Source organism: Symsagittifera roscoffensis, chromosome 7 (genome assembly GCF_963678635.1).
Source record: "Symsagittifera roscoffensis chromosome 7, txSymRosc1.1, whole genome shotgun sequence".
Taxonomy (NCBI): Eukaryota; Metazoa; Xenacoelomorpha; order Acoela; family Convolutidae; genus Symsagittifera; species Symsagittifera roscoffensis.
The window spans coordinates 48,053,522-48,061,155 of NC_087068.1; positions in this window are offsets into that span (position 1 = coordinate 48,053,522).

Consider the following 7,634-nt stretch of genomic DNA (forward strand, 5'->3'; position numbering starts at 1 on the left):
AGGTTGTGAACAGTCAACTAATAGAAGCTTTAAAAATATGAACCAAAAAATGGCAATTTATGAACAAACTTTAGAAAAAAACTGAGCTATTTTGGTCATTACAAGTTGAATGTGATGGAATACATACTAAAAATCTACACTTGTAAGCGAATATTTAGTTAAATTGTATAAGATGCAGTAAAACGGTTCTTTTTTTTCTGTAATCAAACTTTTTTGAACAATTGATTCTTTTTGAATGCTGCGCTTGGGTTGGCATTATTATTGTTTCTGGTAACCTATAAACTAATTAAAACTTAAGCCTCATGTAATCGGCAGTTTTTTTTTAATTTTGGCGCTAACTTTTTTTTGAATTATACTGTCTTATTTTCTAAAACTCCCTATCCAAATACACAGAGTGAAGACCTGAAACTCTTTAACTTTTCCTATGAATGGAGGTTGTCACACCCTCGCCGCGCTGTCTCACTCCGACATAGACTAGAATGCTATTTCCTTAATTTAGATTTTTTTTAAATGAAAAAAAAAATCCTAAAATTTTTTTAAAATCAGAGTTTCTAATACACTCTGAACTTTCAAATATATAATAGCAAGTTTTTAATGTGTATATTTTTTCTCTTTTGTGCACATTTTGGCTCTAAATTTCCTTTTAAGCCAAAATCAGATGTTTAGCTATTTATTCTTTTTAAACACCTACTCTCATTCATCTTAGTGTTTTAGTAAATGGGACAAATTTTTCAATACTATAATCAACAAAAATTCTTGAAAAATGTTTTAAACATATTTAAGACTCTTATATGACGAAGACTCATATGAATGAAGTCAAACTCGTTGTCAGTGTTTCTGTTGCATCCCAGGACATCTTTTACAGAATTTTGGTTATGCAACCAAATCCAATGTGTTTTTTTTTTGGAAAATGTTTGGTTCCCAACTCGATCTATCGGTCACGATTGCCTTCTTTGGTAGATCCTCGTTACTGCTCGTAGACTATAACCTACTTCTCACTAAAAACAACAAGAAGACAGTTTTTTTCAGACAGTAAAACACTATTTTCTGGTCAAACTGTGCCCGATGGTTCGACCAGAATTGAAAAAAGTGTTTGGGCCGATTCAAAGACAGTTGTACAATTTCGACAGCTCGATGATGGTGAAAATGCTTTAGGAAAGATTTAATTGAAATCAATGGGATTAATAAGGAAATAAACAGGTTGTAATTGTTACAGGTAGGAAGGTCATTAAAATTTTAAAAAAAAATCTTTTTAACTCTCCCAACAGATAGTAATAAGTCTCTTCTACGTATAACTTTTTTAAACAAACGCAAATTTTTTGGTGAATAAATGAAAAAAAAACTATTATGCCTGTGTCCTTTTTCCGTTTTCAAGCAATTAAAAACCTATCTTGTCCCGGATCGAGATGCTCGACTTATCTTTCGACTTTCAAAGTCGAGAAAGTGCAGTTTTGCGACTGCTATTCCGCGGTCGAGAAGCAATTTTAAGTCGAGCACAAAGTCGAAACGTACCCAATTTTGCTAGAGCAAGTCAAAAAATATTGGTCGAAAAAGTTAAAACATAGGTCGCAAAACTCGAAACACACGATTCTGGTCGAGAAAGTCGAAACATACCCGCTTTTTGTCTATACGAAATATATGTCCAACACAGTCAAAACATAGCTCGAGCACGGTCGAAACAAAAATCGAGCACAGTCATAACATACCCGAATTTGGTCGAGAAATCCAAAACATAGGTCGAGCAAAGCCGAAAAATAAGTCGGGCCTAGTCGAAACATAAGTCGAGCACCGTCGAATTATGGACAGTTTGAGCCGAGTCGGTCAAACTATATCTAGCCTGGGTCGAGACGGTCGAAACATATCCTTTTTTGCTCGAGTTGGTCGAAAAATGAAACGCAACCTCGACCCGGGAGGGCTTCCTCCTAATACATTCAGGTCTTCCTCTCGATAAAAAGAGCTGTGCTGTTCTGGCTTTTGAAGAAAGTTATTATTCACTGATCTCGGGTAGTTTTTCTTGAACCAGACAAAAATTTATTTGATAACAGACTCAGCAAAAAATAAAGCCCACATTTTTGTAATCTAGAGAGCTGACATAATGATTACAAGTCGCACAGTTAGACACGTCGCTTGAAACAAATTTTTAATGGATCAAATAAAATCTGATGTTTGTCGAGAAAGTCAAGACAGTCGTTTCATCCCCATTTTTGGTCGAGAAAATTGAAACATTTCTATACGGATTCGAACAAACAATTATATAAAAAAATTAAGAGAATTGCAATATTTAAAATAAAATTAAATCAAAAAAATCGATTATATTGAAAACAAAATTGGATCAAAAAATTTTTGAAAGATTTTTGTTCTTGTCTATATGAGGTCGAAAAAAAACATTTTTATTTAAAATTGTCGGTCGAGAAAGTCGAGAAAGTCCAAACCTATCAGTTTATGGTCAAGAAAGAATCGAAGAAGTTGAGAAACGTATCTATCCGGGGTGGAACAAACAAATTTTCAAAGATATAAATACTGCTGCTCGAGAAAGTAAATTTTGGTCGAAAAAGTCGAATCATATCGAATTTTGATCGAGAAAGTTGGAACATATCTGAGCTTAGTCCAAAAGAGCTGAACACTTTTTTGTTGGGTCGAGAAAGTCGAAACATACCGAAATTTGGTCGAGAACGCCGAAATATTCCAAAAATTTATCAAGAAAGTCGAGACATACCAATTTTTGGTCGAGAAAGTCGAGACATAAACTGAGCACCTCGATCCGGGGTGTAAAAAATTTTAATTTTAACGAATCTCTTGAAAAGAAACGAATAAATCTGAAACTAACAAAATTGCAATTTGTAAAAGTTTTGAAGTTCGAATGAATTTTTTCCCTCTTTAACTCACTTTAATGCAGTTCGGCTAATTAGAAAATCAATGGTAGTGCACTAATGGTAAAGCGCACTGGTAAAGCCAGATGATTTATTATTTAATAATTTGCGATCCAAATTTGCTTTAATTATACAGCTTGAACCATCCAATTTCGACTTTGATATCTTTTTCGTCTGTTTTTTTTTGTGATTTAACAAACCTTTGAGCCGCGGATCAAAGCTTGAGCCGAAATTTTTTAAGTACTTTTTTGATGTTAGTGCTTTCGATAGATTTCAATTCACTGATCAGGTCAAGATGAAGCCTTCAAAATTCTAAACTTTATTCTAAGGCGAACTGGAAAAAAAAACAATTTTTGTTTAAAAAAAACTATCTTCAATTCATTTCATTCAGGATAGATTTCTGGGCCGTACAAAAATGTCACTTTTTGTCCATGATAATGGAAGCTTGAGATTTTTCGCAAAATAATTCACCCAAATTGACCATATTAGCAGATTTTGGACCCCACAACTTCTAAAAAAGTACACAGTTTTTTTTTCCAATTTTAGGCATGCATCATATTTGGAACGTCAAATTTGAAGTCAATCTAAACTCAGTCGTAACTTTTTTTAGCTTTTGACGAAAGTCAAAGTTTATCCACTTCAGTAACTTTGCAATTGCGCGAAAACTTTCTCATGGAAGTAAATCAGTGCGCGCAATGCGGCTCAATCGATAATAATCGATCATAAGGTATGTCTGCATAGAAAAAAAAATCGAAGAGTTGTTTTATCGTTAATCGTTTATAATTTAATTATAAAGCAAATGATCGATTGTAAAGTTCCATTGATAATAATCGATTATAAGGGATTATATAGGCATATCTCTCTACAAAAATAATTGATTAGAAAATTAGTTCCAATCTGAAACAATCAATTATAATGGATAACAGATCAATTAAAAATAAATGAAAGTAGAAAAAATTTAACCCATTTAAAAAAGATTATAATGGATTGTTAGAGATTACAATGAAATAAGATAAATTTTTGTGGATAATAGGCTGTATTTCGAAAACTTGGGAGCAAATAGCCCAAACTTAAACGTTGCAATCGCCAAAGTTGTTTTCCATTTGGCTGCAGCGAAAATGTGTATTGTTTTCACTTTTCGTTTTTTTTCTATTTTTCCCTTCCCCCTGACTACTTAAACTAACTCCTACCATCCCTACTTCCTTCTTATACCATAGTCCTAGTTCTAATAGTCCGAGGAAATTAGTTTTGCATAACTAGAAATTGAGTGGGCTGTGAGTAATGCAGAAAAGCTGCAAATTTTCTAATTAACAGAGATTATAATCCAACTTATTCCTCTAAAAAGGATTTCAATTTTTTTTCATATGAAGTTTCTGAAAAAAAATGGATTATAATCGATTGCCTGTTCCCATGTCTAATTATAATTGATCGATCAAAAATCGATTATGAATGATAATTAAAAAATATGTTTTATTTATCTTTTGCAGTGAAATTGATCAGTACTTATGGTGAGCGATTACATTATTTCAACATTACGCGGCCAATCTGTGCATTTTGTGAAATTTAAACGGATTCCGCTATAGGCCAAAAACAGATTTGTTGTGAAATCCTCAATTTTACTACTCTTCTTTGACCTTCTGTGCTGTTTTAAATTCCACGAACAAAAGCTATAAAACAGTGTACCACTCAAAAGAGCTAAAAACAAAGAGGATTTTGTGGAGTCCGCAATAGTTATTGTGGAATCCGGAACAGTTTGTGGAACCCGCCAGCAATAATAAAATACAGATGTAGAAAAATTGTGCAGTTGCTGTAAGCGGAATACGTAATTGTTAAACGGAATACGCACTTTTTTGCTGATTCCACATGCATATTTAATAAGGTTTTAATTTAAATCTCAATTACTGCTAACAGTTGAACTAATAATTGAAAAATCAAACAATTGACCTCATTTCTTGTCAAGTTATCATCTAGAACGTTCCAAATTCCTGCCCCCAACATCTTCGATCTCAATTCATGCCAACTTATACCCAACTTCGATCTCTTTTCACGCCAAGTTCGATCTCAAATCTTGTCAGGTTCAATCTCATTTCCTGCCTCACATCAAACATCGATCTCATTTCTATTGCTCCCAATTGCTTCAATCTCAATTCCTTCCATCCCATTCCACCGCTCACCCCAATCATCTCATCTTATATACTGATGACTTGAAATCGCTCAACCCCCAATACAATCCCAAATAAATTTTTTATTATGTGTTTTTTTCCAAATCGATCTCGACAAATTTGTTTGCTGGGAAGTTCCCCAAAGTACAAAAAGTGATATCCAGAGATTTGTTCGTGGATTCAGCTGCCGATGGTCCTGAGTTTTGTTTTCTGCATTACTAGATAATAATTCAAGCTCTAGCGTTTAATTTTTTATACGCAACAACTGGTTTTGTTGACAAATAAACAAAATTGCGGATTCCACTAACAATTGGGGAATCCTATTATAATTTGCGAAAACCGCCCACAGTTGCCTAATCCAGAATAATAAGCTATATTTTTTGTAGCGGAAAAATATCTGTGCACAATTTGGCCTCTTAATGAAATTTTATTAAAAAATATGAACAAATGCCATCAAAAGAAGCAGTAGCGTTTAATTTTTTATACGCAACAACTGGTTTTGTTGACAAAAAAAAACAAAATTGCGGATTCCATTAAAAATTGGGGAATCCTATTATAATTTGCGAAAACCGCCCACAGTTGCCTAATCCAGAATAATAAGCTATGTTTTTTGTTGCGGATTTCGAGAAAAATTAAATGTGCCGACAAAATTTGCGTGAGAAGTTTTTGTTCGCGGAATCTGCGGAGATTTTGCTATTGGAATTCATTTACACTTTCGAACATGCTGGAATCCAAGAACATACAGACACCAAACTGTGCAAAGATCCTGTGCACAATTTGGCCTCTTAATGAAATTTTATTTAAGAAATATGAACATATGCCATCAAAAAGAAGCAGTGCACAAACAATTAAACTTTGTAATTCGTTTTTGATTATACTTTACAACTTCTTTGAATCTAATAGCATGCTTTAATTTTCTATCAAGTGGATAATTCGAACTGGATGACTCAAATCGTTTTGACCAATAAAAGCATATATAAAAAGCAATGATAATCAGCATTTTTGTTTAATGACTGATTTTCTTAGAATCGAAATACTAAAACTTTTCAATTCCTTTTTGATGCTGTTAAAACCCTAGTGGCTCTTATTATACATTCTATCTTTGATTTCAATTTTTTTAACTGCGCTCCTTTTGTTATTTATCAAGTCTGGCAGTTAAGGCAAGATGATAAGCATTTCATAGCAATAACACTTTAAATCAGTCGCATAATTCGATTAAGGTGATATTCGGAAATGGTGAATTTTTTAAGTTTCGTCAACTACATTTTGGTTATAGCACACGTTGATGTGAATCTATTGTAAACTGCCAAAAAATTACTACTTTTTTCAGTTTGTTCCTTTTTTCAACTGTTGTTATGCAAAATTAAACCGTAACTAACCTAATATTACCTAAAAACAAACTTGTAAGACAGAAAAACACAAACTTTGTTCTTTTAATATATGTAGACACGAAAAGTCTGCTCAATTTTTTCTCTGATATATTCTTATTTTTAACAAAGGCTAAAACTGTGGCTTCAAATTTGTTTACATAGTTTTCTAGAATTTTTTTACTCTACAAGGTATAGAAACTCCTATCATCTTTCTTTGAATGAAAAAAAAAATTGCATTTAATACCAAATTCCGATAATAGTACTCTTGCAAGAATCTTTCAAGAACCTTGCAAGATAAACATACGTTGTCAAGATTCTTGCAAAATCATAAAGATAATCTTGCAAGATCTTGCAAGATATCATTGGCTCTCGTCTATTCTTGCAAGATAAACATACGTTGTCAAGACTCTTGCAAGATGAAGATAATCTTGCAAGATCTTGCAAGATCTTGCAAGATACCATTGGCTCTCGACCATTCTTTCAAGATGTGACTTACTAGGATTCAATGCAGAAACACCCATCCCACATGTTTTATAAAAATGAATTGGGATTCTACATAGTTTAAATTGAAAAGATTTTGGCAAAATGTGGTCCAATTAAGGTTTTAGAAAATCTAGAAACATCAAAACGGGCTACCAAAAAAAGTTAAAACGAATTGAAATCTGTACAATTATCGTTTCTAGGAAAAAAAATCTTGCGCTCACTGTTCGCAGTGATGATTTTTCAGTCAAAAACTTTGCGTTTCATTTAGATCGATCGTTGATGAGGAATAAAACTTCAGTTCCATTATTCAAATTGACAAAAGAAGGACCATCAATCAGTTCGTCTAGGATAACTAGCGTCGCGTAACCAAACCAGCCGTCTTGTGAGAGAAGAATTGGCGCATCTTTTTTGCTGCAGACTTGAAGTGGCTGAGAAGTAATAAAAGAATTAAGGAGTTCACAACGGGGAAGAGTCGAGAAAGTCCTACTAAACCATCTTCCAAGGTTTGACTTCGGTGCATTCGATAAATTGTAGCATACGTTTGTTCATCAAACTCCCGTCCAAACTCGTAGTCATCACGTCGTACTTCAAAAAGAAAAGACACTAAATTAACTTTTAGACTTCTTGGGAACCGTTGGGTAGAAAAAAGTGCCCTATTTTTAAAAGGACAAAAGCTTCAAACACTAATCAACGCTTCAGATAACGGTTTACAGTGTTTTGTAGACAGGCTATTGAAAACCTGCAATTTT